Raw genomic sequence first — 14,629 nt, 5'->3', positions numbered from 1 at the left:
TGCAGTCCCACTGCCATCAGGTAGCAGCTCATAACTGGAGGATTTCTCTGATAGATCAGGAACAGCTTTATACCAGTAGAAGCTCCATCCTGAAGACGGATGTTCAACCTCACAGTTCAGAGTTACTGAGGCTCCAGGACTCAGCCATGATGGAGACACAGTGAGGACAGGACGGGGTTTATCTGTTCAACAAAGATTTTCTCTCAATGTTTCGTCTCTTAACTCTGAATTCAATGTCACTAAAATGTTGACTCACAAATATTTATGATGAACTTTAAGAGTGAGACTATCTAAACATGTCAAATATCTCAACATGTACTAATAAAAACACATGAATGTCAAAAATGTTAATGCCTTTTGTTCTTCATCTTCCTCCTTAATCAGGAATTTATCTGACTTCATGTTAAACTGACCAGTTTTCCCAATCCTGACTGACTGGCTGTCCTCTGTGTAGTAAACTGGGTTTCCTCTTCCTCCTCTGCACCTGTAGAGTCCTTCCTGTGAGACACTGATTTGTCCATTTGAGTGGAAAACTGCATCTTGTGTGGTCAGGGCTTCAGAGGATTTCTCATCTCTGTACCAGTAGTATTTCCATCCAGATGATGATGATGGGTTCACAGAGCAGGTCAGGGTCACACTGCCCCTACTGGAACAGCTGTGTTATCAGCTCTCAGTTTGGCCTTTGGTTTATCTGCAGTTCAGTTTAGAAAAAGAACAAAAGTCAATGACTGAATCAAACCAGTTGAAATAATTTGGTGGAAATATGGAAATAATAAATATCACATAACTTTAATGGTGAAGCTACAACAAACTGTACAACTATCACACAAATACAACACTAATGTTTCAGATTTAATTTGCTGCATTTCTAAGTTAAAAACACACATGAGGAACAATCAGTGGATTTAATGTTTCTTAGTGGATGTGGTGGAGCAGCTGAGACAGATTCAGCATTTGTTCTGCATTTCATCTTTCATGTATTAGAGCTGCACAGCAGAGAAGTTACTCTCATATGTTTTGTTCTCTTCACTGTGAATAAAAAGCTGCTGTTCAGGTTTTTGTTGTTGGAATAAAAACTAAACATTTTACTGACCAACATGAAAGACAGTTATAAAGCTGTAAGAAAGAAGAAGTGATTTTTCCTTATTTAGATGCTCTGGATGAAAGATCTTACATGATACAGTCAGTGTGATGATATCACTCCACTCTGAGAAGAAATAGTCCCTTCTGCCCGGCAGCTGTATCCTCCACTGTCAGACTCAGTAGCTCTGATGATTCTGTGTTCATTGGATGTTGGAGGTGTGTTTAACTTGGCTGCTCTCCATTCATACGTCCACTGAGCTCCTTCACCTCCCTGAATCTCACATCTGACAGTGACTGTCTCACCGCTGTATATCTGAGTCCAGGATGGCTGCAGGGTCACAGTGGGCTTACTGGGAACTGTTCACAGAAAAATATCCAGTTAGAGACAAATAGAAACAAAAAGTCATTTTGAAACCTGATTTTCTTTTTGCTGTTGTTCAGAGGAGAAAGATTTACTGCATCCTGGTGACACTTTGACTGTAAATGAAGCTGGATTGAAAAATCAGTGTTTACATTTATTTAATGTGTGGTACACGTGTGTGGTGGCCCACCGGTGTATCTGACGCACACAGCCTGTTCTCCACACACTCCACATTTATAAAGTGCTCTACAAATCCTAACATTACAGCTAACAGCTGCATTTTCCCTTTGAAGAACCACTGACTGCTACAGAGACAGGGAGTGAAGGTGGACAGTATATCCTTGTTTTTATGGCAACAAATTTACCTTAAAAGTGGTACAACTGTGTATAATATGATTCACAATCTTAGAGTAAGATTTATAAATGTGTGCAGTGATTTGTGTGCAACTTTTCAGGTCTCCAGTTCACACAAACTATTTTACAAATGTGTCGACACAAACCTGAGTAACTGCTGATCATTGAGGCACAAATTTTAACATCCAGATTTTTTTCAGATTTCTTTCTTTAAAATTCAATATGGCCACAAATATTTAATATGATATACATTTGAAAATTTGCGATAACAATATAATTGATACGAGACAAAATACTTTACAACTCAACAACTTTATTAGTGCAAAAAAACCCATCAATGCATTTTCACTTAAACAAGCAGCTGTTTTTTATGTGCATTAAAGCTGTATAAAAATTTCACAGTGCAAATGCAAATTCTTTGCTGACAGTTTAACCAAAAGACATGTCCAGTGGAAATGGGCTGACACATCCTGAGCATAACTGTGTATAATATCCTCAAAAGTTAAAAAGAGGTGCTTTGCAACAGGAAACGGCAGTGTGCCAAATAAATAAGTCAAATATGTATTTTCCAGACCATAAGATGCATGAGATTAGAAGGAGCTTTAAGCGAAACAAAACAGTCAGATGAGTCTAACTTTACTCAACTCATTCTTCTTGCTTCCTCCACTTCTGTACCATTGATTCATTAATGCTGAATTCTCTCACAGCTGCTCTGTTCCCATGTTCTACTGCGCGACTGATAGTCTTGAGTTTAAGATCAGCTTTATAAGCATGTCTCTGAACAGGTACCATTTTGGGTCCTTATACACACACAACACTGTAATATTATGTTGAAGCACAGTACGTATTACTCCGCAAGGCTCCTGACTACAGTAGCCATAATTCTCCAACAATCTGTTAAGCGGTGCGACTTCGTAGCTTACCAAAGTCATACTAAAACATTTTTTGACAGGTTTTTTGAGAGCTGTGTACCACATAAAATCAGTTTGAGGTCATAAAGCACAACCAGAATTCATACTTAAGGCACACTGGAGTATAAGGTGCACTGTCGAATTTTGGGAAAATTAAAGGCTTTTAAGAGGTGGGTATCTGATGGACAAAAACCAAACCAGTTCCACATCACTGAAGTTGAACCAGTTTTACAAACCAACTCTGGTTCATCTGTTTCATTCAACGATCTGCTTTGCCCTTCTCATTCTCTGTCCCCACCATGCTTTTTCCGCCATGTGCATATGAAAACAAAAGCACTGCGCATGCGCATTTTACCCATATTCTATTGTGATATTTCATTTTTTTTATCATTGCCTAACATTATACCGGTGTTCTGGGAATCCATCCTACCTGTCAAACATCCTACCCGTTGTTTCTGCGCATGCGCACAACACAGAATTAAGTGGCGAACCATACTACCTTTGTGAATATGAGCTAGAAGCATACTTTAACAGCTACAATTAAGTGGCAAATCATCCTACCTTTGTAAATGTGACCTACAAACATAGTTTAACAGGTAAAATGAAGTGGCAAACCGTCCTGGCTTTATGAATATGGGCTACAAGCATACTCTGATGGGCAAAGTTAAGTGGCAAACTGTCATACCTAATTCAATTTGTGGTGGAATTACTCTGTGACAGCAGAAATGTGCATAAACTGCTTATGGTAGGACGTTTTGCCAAAGTAGGATGGTTTGTCAGAACACCGATATTACCGTGAACGGTATAATATGGCCCAGCCCTACTGCCACATTGATCCTGTAAGACGATAGCCATAATAATCTTTGTTTTTGTCGTAGCATAAAACCTGTCCCGTCTGAACTATGAAATGTTCGCTGGTTCATACAAAGGTCCAGTGATGTAAACTTGTCATTTCAACTTCCAAAGCAAATTAAATCTTTTTAAAAGACAGATATTTCTCCTGAAATTCCTTCTGAAGAATGTGAACACGACAATATGTGATGATAATATAAAGGTCACAAAACCTTAAATACATGTGGACGAATCACCTGACACGCACAGATCACGTCTCGTGCCCACGTGGGGTTTTGAGTCTAATTTAACTGCCAGCTTCACACAGATCCACAAATGTGAGCTGCTTTCAGTCACAAATCATTGCTTGTTGATCATATTGTGCACATTTGTAACACTTTCAAGACAAATTTGTCTTCTTATGAAAGCAGACTGTGTCATGTTGACATGAGTGTCAGAATGGCAGGTTTATCTCCAGATCCACGGCTCTGACCCACGGAGACCTCTGGCTGATGCTCAGTGTTCTGAGTTTGGCTCGTAGCTGCTAACTAGCTTTCTGCTCTGGGTCAACTTATGGCAAAGTGCAGAGATGGAGAGAGGCGTGGGAAGGTTACAGCAGCACACTTTCTTCCTCTGGAGGCGGTGAACACAGTGAACAGCTGGATACTAACATCTGGCTCACAGCTGGGCCTGTCAGACTCTCTCTGGCTGCAGTAGCTGCTGCTATAAACACACTTTGCTTTTTCTCACTCTGTAAACTTCCTCCTGCAGATGTTACTCTCACTCGCTGCTTCGCACACACCGCAGAGAGAGGCGCTCCCTGTCTTCCCCACAACATTCAACCTGTGGCACGGAATACATTACCCATCAGGCCACCTTCTTCAAGCAAGGTTGGACTTTTATTTTTAATTTTTTCACCCAAAGCTTGCGGGAGCCACAGCTGAGGGGCGGAAGAGCCGCGGGTTACCGACCCTGATCTGACCTGATGTTAGCTGAGCTGTTAGCTTGGTGATGACCTCGGATGGCAACATGTTCAGGATTAACCTTTATTTTTGTTTGTTTGTTTTTAGGGCTCTATGGCTTCATACATGTAGTCTTTCATGTCCACGTAAAGTCAGTTTAATGTGAAGAAGCATTTAGAAAGAGAGAGGCCAAAAATATTTAACAAAACACAATTTAAAGACTAACAGCAGCTAATGAGCTATAAATATGCAGTTTTTCTAGTCTTTTCTTGAGTTGATTCTACAGTGTTTATTTCTACATTTGTATGAAACACATGAGAAACTTAAATAACAGAAAGTTTAAAACTCACAAGTCTCCACAACTGTGACGTCACTGCTGTCCTCTGTGTAGTAAACTGGATCTCCTCTCCCTCCTCTGCAGTGGTACAGACCTCCTTGTGAGACACTAATAACTCTGTTTGCTTCATTTCCTCTCATGAGCTGAGCTTTAGAAGAGACTGAATCACGTCTGAACCAGTCAAACTTCCAGCCAGCAGAGCCCTCCACAGAGCAGCTCAGTGTCACACTGCCCCCTGCTGGTATGATTGAACTGTGTGCTGTCAGTGTGGCTCTGGGTTTACTTGCTGCTGAAGATACAGGAAATACAAACATTAGATATCACTCGCTTCAGGAAAAACTTCGTTATATAATAAATAAAGATTTTAAAGAGCAAGTAAAAATTCAAGAATCATTAATGAATTATCCAATTTGTTTGTTTGTTTGTTTTTTTATTCAATAAGTGCTTAATAGGTCACAACCCTGGATGATGGGTTAAGAAGATGGAGTTCAATAATAGATCTCAGGTTTCTCAGGTAGGTCGGTCCCTGATCTCAGTGTGATCATCACACTTGTTACAAACAGGCATCAACAGCACAGCACAAAAAAAAAAAGTGTCTTCAAAGCAAATTAGATGAGAATCAACAACTGGCAGCAGCACATGAGGACAGCACAGGTATCTCAGCTAACTGTTAGCCAGCTAGAGAGCCAGGAGCTAACGCTGGATGTATATAACATGATGAAAACTTTATCAGAGTGAATCAAGAATCAGGTGAGACTGCTTTTATGCTCTGCCACCAAACTGTACTCCTAAATGCAGAGACAGGTGAACTGTTAACTCTTAGCTGATCTGAGACCAGCTGTAAAACTGGGATATCTGAGCTTCCACTGTTTACCTGATTTTCTTTTAGATAAAGTGAGTGAAAAACGGCTGATTCACAGAAAGAAATTTAGTTTAAAGGAATGAAAATTACACACAAAGTCATAATGCAATATAAAGACCTTAAAATATCAGCTTTAAGTAAATTGTTCTAGCATTTCTGATTGTAAAGGCTTGTTTTCTTTTTTTGTATTAAACCCAGTCATGTGTGTTTTAAATCAATTGTAACAAACAGCAGTATTTGATGAGATCATAAGCCAGAATGATTTTTATAATTAGAAAAATCAATTTGTAAATAATTATAAATTGTAGATTTCTTGTTGTTTCTTGAGGAAGTTTGAAGAATACTATATTTTTAAAATGTTTATTTCTATTATTATTGTCCTCAGGTGATGGAGCAGCAGGTCAGCATTGGCGTCTCTATACCAGCTGAAAGTTGATGACACAAAGTGGTGACAAACTGTCTACAATGAGGCTACTATCAGCTGCAGCTCTTTGTCTGACTAACAATGGAACATGCTTTGTAGACCATTGAATTCATCCTGTGCTGACCATTATGACATTTGTCAAATGGAGATCACACAACAAACATGACTTACTTGATGCTGACAATGTGAAGGCTTCACTCCACTCTGTTGAAGAATATGAGTCATCTCTGCGTCGACTCTTACACATGTAGTCTCCACTGCTGGACTCAGAAACTCTGAATGTCACATCATTATTGTGTGTCCACTGTGTGGGTGTGCTGGGTCCTCTCCATTCATACTCCCACTCAGTGGTTTCACCTCCTTCCTGCACCTCACATGTCAGAGTGATCGTCTCACCTCTGAATATCTGAGGCCAGTTGGGTTGTTGTTTTACAACAACTTTATTGGAAACTGTTTACACATATTAACAGTTGAGATACAAATAGAAACAGGAAATCAACACAGAAAACTTCACATTGTATGTTTGATAATCATGAGTGACTGTATATTTCAAAATAAATGACTGAACTCACAGGTTATCTCAATGGTGACATCATCACTTTTATCAGTGTAGTAAACTGGGTTTCCTCTTGTTCCTCTGCAGCTGTAGATTCCTCCTTGAGATACTCTGATATCTCTGTTTTGTTGATCTCTGATTGGATCTTCAGAGGTTTGTCTGAACCACTCATATTTCCATCCACTAGAGCTCTGCACAGAGCAGGTCAGTGTCACACTGCCCCCTACTGGTATGATTGTTGTTCCTGCTGTCAGTGTGGCCCTGGGTTTATCTGCAGTAATGAAAAAAAGGGAAGAAAATATACACCTGATACAATATAAATGTAAAAAAAAATCCCAAATTTTAAAAGATTTATTCATGTGATTGGAATTCTCACAAAATAAATTTTTTTAAATGTCTTCATTATATTTGTTTTTTTTGCCTTTTTCTACAGTTTAAGATGCTTCAAAGTTTTCTGATTTCTGTCTCAACATGGTGACAGAGCTGCAGTAATTCAGGTTGTAGATCTCTAAATAAACACAGTATAAATGTTTGTCCAATCTCTGGCCTGAAGAAGTCACACTGAATGTAAACTAATGCAGTTCACTGTTGAAGGAAACACAATGATGGGTTCAGAGGGATCTGCCTAGTTTCAGGTTCAGATAACAGAAACATCATCACCTTAAATTTTATGAAGCTTTTGATGTTTCTTCTTCTCCTTATTTAAAATGTATTTCATCCACAGTTATTCTTGTTATACATTAAAATCCACACATTTAGTAATTATAAATTACAGTCTGTGAGTATTGTAGCACTGCGTATGGTGTGAGCAAAGTAACCAGTAAAATACAGTAGTCCTTGTTAACGTTTCAAGTTTCAATGACAACATTAGTTAAATCTATTCAGAATTTTATAATTCAGACGATTTTAAACACGAATCATCACATTATTGGTCATTCAGGACTTACCTAATACAATTATATAGACAGTGTTACTGATCTTTGTATCATGTGAGCTCTTCCTGCGACCAGAGCACTGATATTTACCACTGTGACGTGTAGACGACGGTTTAAAGTTCTTGTCTTTTTGTGTGTCGTAGGGGAGAAATCCCTGACCATTCCTAAGGATTTGGTAATGCCAGTCAGTGTCTTCTCCTTCATTCATGTCACATTTGAAGGTAACAAACTCTCCGATGAAAAAACTGGACCAGTTGGGTTCAATAGTTAGCACAGCATCTAGAATCCAACACAACCACAAAGTTAACAATCTGAAACACTTTTATGCACGAACACAATCTGTGACTGTATGTTCATACACTGTTCATATATTGAATAATAAATAAATATAAAACAAGTGAATGGTAATTAAGATTTATGCAGTATTTTTTTTAGATTAATCTTTACCCAATAAATTAAAAGAAATAAATAAAAAAGTGAAAATCGTTTCAGTCACCTTGAGTGTGTCCAGTGCAGAGGAGCGTACAGAGCACTACAATAAAGACAGAAACTTCAGACATGATCAAACTAAAGACACTCAAATATAAAATAAATCAAACACTTGTGGTTGTACCAGTGGCTGCTATGATTTGTATGCATCAAATTATCACTGATGGAGAAACAAACCTTTCTTAGATAAACTAAACCAGCTCCACTCTGATCTGAGTCACTGCACTAAAATCTAATCCAGTCTACAAACAACCATGTTGGTAACAAACATGAGAGTCCTCTGATCACATGACCTGAAATGGTACAAATGACTGATGCTCTGTTCTTCTTACTAAAACATGTTTATGGATCAGTATGAATCAAACAATAGAAGTCAGTGATGTACTCACAGAATAGGCCCAGCTCACAGAGCAAAGTGGCTCCCATCCTCACATCCAGCAGTGACACGTCTGAAAACTTCTACAACTTTCTGTAAAGAGAGAGAGTGAAGCAGCAGCACAGCAGATACCAAAGAGCTGTGAAGGAAACAAAGAGTTTTTAAAACTTCTTCTCTCTGCTTCCTTCCTTTTACACAGAAATAACAACTTAACCTGATCTGACCATGTTTGTCAGATTTTTATGAAAAGGCCTGTAACACAGACTAAACTGACCAATAACAGACAGACAATAAGTTTCATTACACATATGTGAGCTGACTGAGCAGCTAAAGAGGAAATGAGGGGAACACAAGTCCAAGACTTGTTTAAAGTGTGAAAAACTTTTATTTTATTTAAATATCGTTAACATAAAATGATAATAATAATAATTCTCATAAAATGTTTTCAGTGAGAACAGTGGGCTGGTTTCAGTCATTATGCAAATGTACTGTTTATAAGATTGGGGAGACCTGCAGTCAGCTGAGACTGAAGAAGTCACTTGGATGAGTGACGAAACGTTTCTCCCACAAAACGCTACGTCCAGATGAACTTTTGGAGAGTAAAATCAGATGATACTAATTCATTTGGAAGGTTAAATATTTGGATACAGCACAGCCTCAAACACAGCAGTTATTTCAATGTTGTAAGTGGTGAAACAGGAAGAATGCAGTTTTAACATCTCTGCTTAAAACCACATTTAGTTTAGTTTAGTTTAGTTTAGTTTAGTTTCCTGATCCATGTCTTTTTTTTAGATTTAACACTGCAGCAAAGTTTTACAGAGAATAGTCACAATAGAAAATAACCAGTGAGCGGCAGTTCACTGGGTGAAAATAACTCAATGTTAGAGGAGAATGGCCAGACCACTCATTGCAACCGAGGTATGCAGAACAGTGTCTTTGAATGCACAACATGAAGTAAATGTCATATAGCAGCAGATGACCACACCAGCTGCCATGCCTGTCAGCTAAGAACAGGAAACTGAGGCTATAATTCAAAACCAAAACCTGACAACATGAGTTTGTAAAAGGCTCTAGGCTGTGGGACTGTAACCTTTAAAGTTTAAATGGATCCAGTTTAAAGTTTCAGAGCCTCAGAAATCAACAGCTGCACTGAGAGTGGACTCAACAATAAAATAATTAATGGGAATTAAAATGTTTGATTTATCGCTCTGTGCTCTACATCATCAGATTAATGAGTTTCTACTGCATTCATATCTTATGTTTGATATCATTTCTAGATTTTTAACCACTATTTAATAATATATCTGAAGCAGGTGGCACTCAAAGGGTTCATTTTCTATGGAAGATACTCTCGCCCTCCAAACTATCAAACCTCAGCTGATTCACAGAAGCAGGATTCAGCTTCGAGAGCAGAGTCCTGCAAATGTGTCTGTGTAGACTTTTCATTGGGACAGAGAGGGGGAGGGACTTTCACCCACCCAACACATGCTTCATGCATCCTCTAAGGTCCTGACTGCACGCTGTTTGAAGTTGATGATGTCAGCGTCTGCTGAATGTTGATTTGTTGGCAAGTGAAGCAAAATATAGCAGAGTGAGAGCGGAGTTCAGCAGGAAAGGGAGAAGCGCAAAAAAACCTTCAGAGGTCAAAAATGCATACATGCGAGAGCGTAAATCTGGCATGCGATGGCTTCTTTATGCGTGCTTGCATGAACTTGAGTTCTACGCATAAAGGTTGTTGAATTTGCATGCAAGGAATTTCTGATAACTGTTAAATAATTCAATATTAGTGAAACAGGAGTTTTGCTGACCTCTGACCTTTCCTACTAAAGTGTTGAACATTATGAACATTCAGCTGTTAGTGAGGGGAGGAGCTGCGTGTCTGTCTGTCTGCAGCAGTGCTGTCAAATTATGCCTCAGCTGGAGGAAGCCAAGACAACACTATGGATATCAACATTGATGCAAATGAGCATCTTCATTCTTTTTTAGTGTTGATTAATAATGAAGTGTCACTTTTTGAAAACCCTACTCTACACATGTACAGTGATAAAACTACTCTGATATGTTCTGTTTCTGAAGTTTCACTGCAGATATTTGAGTTTCTAAAATGCAAACATCTGCAGTGATCTTTCCTTTTCTTGACATTAAAAAGTAAAAATAAAAATCTAATTGTTTATTGAGTAAAGAGAAAAATAACAATGTCTCACCATCAGCATTAACATAGAAAAGAGTACTGAGTAATGAAGTAAAGAATAAACAGCATCAGGATCAAACAGAGAAAATCAAACAAAACAAACAAAATTAGAGCATTGTTTTAAAAGATTCTTTTTCATATAACAGTTGCTGCTCAGCAAAAGATTTCTGTGAATATAAAATTTTATTTGGTAACAATTTTATTTGAAATATGAAAAAACTGTTTTAAAATGATATTTATAAAAATAACTATTGTTTACAAAAATATTTATAAAAGTTATTACAAAAAATGTACTTACACAATAAGCCCGTCATGCAGAGCAAAGAGTGCCCCATCCTCACATCCAGCCCTGCTGCACTCTGATCCTCAGCTGATCTCAAACACTTTGACTTTACATCAATAATAAAAAGAGAAGCTGCATTTAATACAGATAAGACCAGAGTGTTTCTTCTGACTGTGGCCTCTCTGTGCTTCCTTTCCTTTTATACAAACCTCAAACAGCTCCTGTAGCTTTGACCACAGCAGTTGTGTGACGTGTTCACATTTCCTGTCCACTGCAAACATGCAGGCTTGCTTCTTGTGTTTTCTTCTTACCTTCTGTTGTTTCAGGTCAGGTGACATATTTTACCAGCTCATAATTATGTTTTATTCTCAGAGACTTTTATGTGATTTGTGCAGTTCCTGTCATATGTACATGCAGTGAGGTGTTGGACCTTTACACTGAAGAAACCAAACAGCCACCCCATGAACACATTGAACAACATAGAAGAGCCACCTCGACTGGACAAGCTCTGTAACTGCACCTAAAATATAAAGGTTGTTCTTGTGTTCACATTTTGAAAAGAGTAGACCGATGGTTTGAAAGAGGAGTGAAAGAAGCCATCTGTGTCCACTGTGAATGACCATCATTGACCAAAGATGGTGTCTTATAGAGTCAGCTGTCAGTCACCTACAATGTAGTTTTGAGAGGGGACCCTCAACCCCTCCTTGCATTTTGCCTCAGGTGACTTGAATTGGTCACATGATAGGGTGAGGCAAGGTCTCTCCTGAAATCTCTGGTTATAATTCCTGAATAAGTCAGAAGTTGCCAGTCAGAATTTTTTTTGTGGAACGCTCCCTCAACTCAGATCTCCCACTCTGAAAGTCTGAGCAGACCAGCGTACTCTGAGTTAGCGATCCAAGATGGCAGCACTGAACATAAACACGAGTAAAACTGTTATGGTTTGAGGTCATTTGACCCAGCATTTTGAGTTTGTTGTGTTTTTGTGATTTCTTTGTGTTGTGATCTTTTAGTTTTCTATTAGTTAGTATTGAGTTTAGACCTGGTTTTGCTTCCAAGTTTAGTCATATTTCTGATCGATGTTTTCTTATCGCTGTGTCATTCCCTGTTTCCTGTCTGAGTCATGTCCTCTGTGTTTGTTCCTTAGTCATGTCCGTGTCTCGTCTCCCTGTTCCCTTGCCATGTTCCCCTCGTACTTCCATGTCGCCTCTGTCAGTCTTGTATGTCCACGTGTGTTGTGTCCAGTCATGTCACTGTTTTCGTCTCCCATTTCTGCTTCCATGTCCCCATGTCTGTTTCTTCCCCGGTTCATGTGTCTTAGTCCGTTTTTTCTGTTTTATTTTGACAGTATCACATCCTGTGTTTGGTTTGTCTTCCTCGTGCGTCATTATGTTTATTGCAGTTGTGTTTCCCGTGTGTTCTGCTTCCCTCGTCAGCCTCTTGTGTATTTTTGGTGTGAGTTTTCATTTGTTCATTGGCAGGTCATCTTTTCACCATGTGCCATGTTTCTGTTCAGTCAAGTCTCAGGTATTCATGTCCATGTTAGCCACATTCAGGTTTCATGTTCACTGTGTCTAGTGTTAGTTTTCCCCAGTTTAGTTTACTGTTAACATCGTCCTAGTTTCTGTTTGTTTTTGTTTATATTGTTGATCCAGCCTAAAGTAAATGGCTTGTTTTTTGTTAAGTTCATTCCTGTCTCAAGCGTCTGCTTTTGGGCTCGCGCCACTCTCCAGTCATCTGGCCATGACAAAATCTGTACTGCCACTGTGGTGTATTTTTGACTCACTAAAAAAGCCATGATTAGGTTTGAGCACCAATTAGTCCAAAAAACAAGTATTATGCTGTACTGCTATTCATACCTGTGTGGCTCTACTTTACCAAGAACCAAAACAAATCCTGTGTTTCCTAGCTTTTTCTGCAACATGCTAACTCGAGAGTGACGTAACTCCCAATGTCCAACATCAGAGTTCTGGGGTGTCTTCAACGCAGCATAATGACCCAAACCTTTATTCACACCTTGGCTCATGTGATGACACACATGATTAGTATTGGGTTTACGACCCTATTAAGAGACAACTCCCACTGAGGTTAAAATACTCTGGAGTCTCCACTGTTTGCCTCTAGAAGTGAAGAAGCCTGTTAGATGAGAGGTGACACGTCTTAAAGAAACTGAAAGAAGTTTAGTCACTTTCTTTCCAAACTCCTTAGACTACCGTGAGATGGATGACTGAGAACCTACACAGACATTAAACATTAAGAAGGTTGCAGGTTTGAATCCACCTGCTGAGGATTTTTGTGTAGAGTTTGCATGTTCTCCCTCTACCTGTCTGGGTTCTCTCCAGGTACTCTGGCTTCCTTACACAGTCAAAAGTCATATGTTATTATGTTAGCTGGTGATTCAGGTGATTACCTCTAGGTATAGATGTGAACATGAATGGATGTCTGTCTCTCCATAACCTGTCTACGTGGACCTCATCTTTCACACTATAACAGTTATTATAGGCTCTGCCCACATTAGTCCAAAAAGACAACAGAGCAGTGAAAGCTTTAAGGGGTGGTAACTTTGTGATTGGCTAGTCCCCTCCATAAGAGCATGCAGTGTACCTCAGTTTATCACTCAGTCAAAAAACAAGACAGTGGCCATTGTCAATATACAGTCTATAATATTAATCTAAGTTAAAGCATGCAAACTCAGCCGCCATCCTTCATCCTGTCAAACACTTTCTTACAAAGGTTATAATTAAGGTTTGGTTCAGTATCATCTTCACATACAAACATGTTGACATCCAGGTGTTTTAGATTGTTTAACAGCAGGTGTGTTTCTCCTTCCCATCACTTTTCTGTTTGAAAGGTAAAATACATTAACATATAATTTCATGTTTTTTAGCTTATTTGCAGCTTACAGTGGCTTGCAAAAGTATTCGGCCCCCTTGAACTTTTCCACATTTTGTCACATTACAGCCACAAACAGGAATCAATTTTATTGGAATTCCACGTGACAGACCAATACAAAGTGGTGTACACGTGAGAAGTGAAACGAAAATCATACATGATTCCAAACATTTTTTACAAATAAATAACTGAAAAGTGGGGTGTGCGTAATTATTCAGCCCCCTGAGTCAATACTTTGTAGAACCACCTTTTGCTGCAATTACAGCTGCCAGTCTTTTAGGGTATGTCTCTACCAGCTTTGCACATCTAGAGACTGAAATCCTTGCCCATTCTTCTTTGCAAAACAGCTCCAGCTCAGTCAGATTAGATGGACAGCGTTTGTGAACAGCAGTTTTCAGATCTTGCCACAGATTCTCGATTGGATTTAGATCTGGACTTTGACTGGGCCATTCTAACACATGGATATGTTTTGTTTTAAACCATTCCATTGTTGCCCTGGCTTTATGTTTAGGGTCGTTGTCCTGCTGGAAGGTGAACCTCCGCCCCAGTCTCAAGTCTTTTGCAGACTCCAAGAGGTTTTCTTCCAAGATTGCCCTGTATTTGGCTCCATCCATCTTCCCATCAACTGTGACCAGCTTCCCTGTCCCTGCTGAAGAGAAGCACCCCCAGAGCATGATGCTGCCACCACCATATTTGACAGCGGGGATGGTGTGTTCAGAGTGATGTGCAGTGTTAAAAAGTTCCATTTTGGTCTCGTCTGACCAGAGCACCTTCTTCCACATGTT

At 39.1% G+C, this 14,629-nt stretch overlaps 1 protein-coding gene and 1 long non-coding RNA gene across 2 annotated transcripts in view; both read right to left on the bottom strand.

Moving 5' to 3' along the window:
- The window catches only part of LOC116312707 (low affinity immunoglobulin gamma Fc region receptor II-like), a 100,624-nt gene that overhangs the window by 69,884 nt on the left and 16,111 nt on the right, over nucleotides 1-14,629 (bottom strand). The gene's annotated exons all lie outside the window — the stretch shown is intronic.
- Nucleotides 7,800-11,372, bottom strand: LOC120439154. Its single transcript, XR_005612416.1, has 4 exons — nucleotides 10,971-11,372; nucleotides 8,495-8,574; nucleotides 8,113-8,148; nucleotides 7,800-7,895 (listed from the first exon to the last, which is right to left on the bottom strand). It is a non-coding gene; the product is annotated as an uncharacterized LOC120439154 (long non-coding RNA).

This window comes from Oreochromis aureus, linkage group 3 (genome assembly GCF_013358895.1).
Source record: "Oreochromis aureus strain Israel breed Guangdong linkage group 3, ZZ_aureus, whole genome shotgun sequence".
In the NCBI taxonomy this organism is placed as follows: domain Eukaryota; kingdom Metazoa; phylum Chordata; class Actinopteri; order Cichliformes; family Cichlidae; genus Oreochromis; species Oreochromis aureus.
This window is presented reverse-complemented; position numbering and strand designations above follow the sequence as displayed.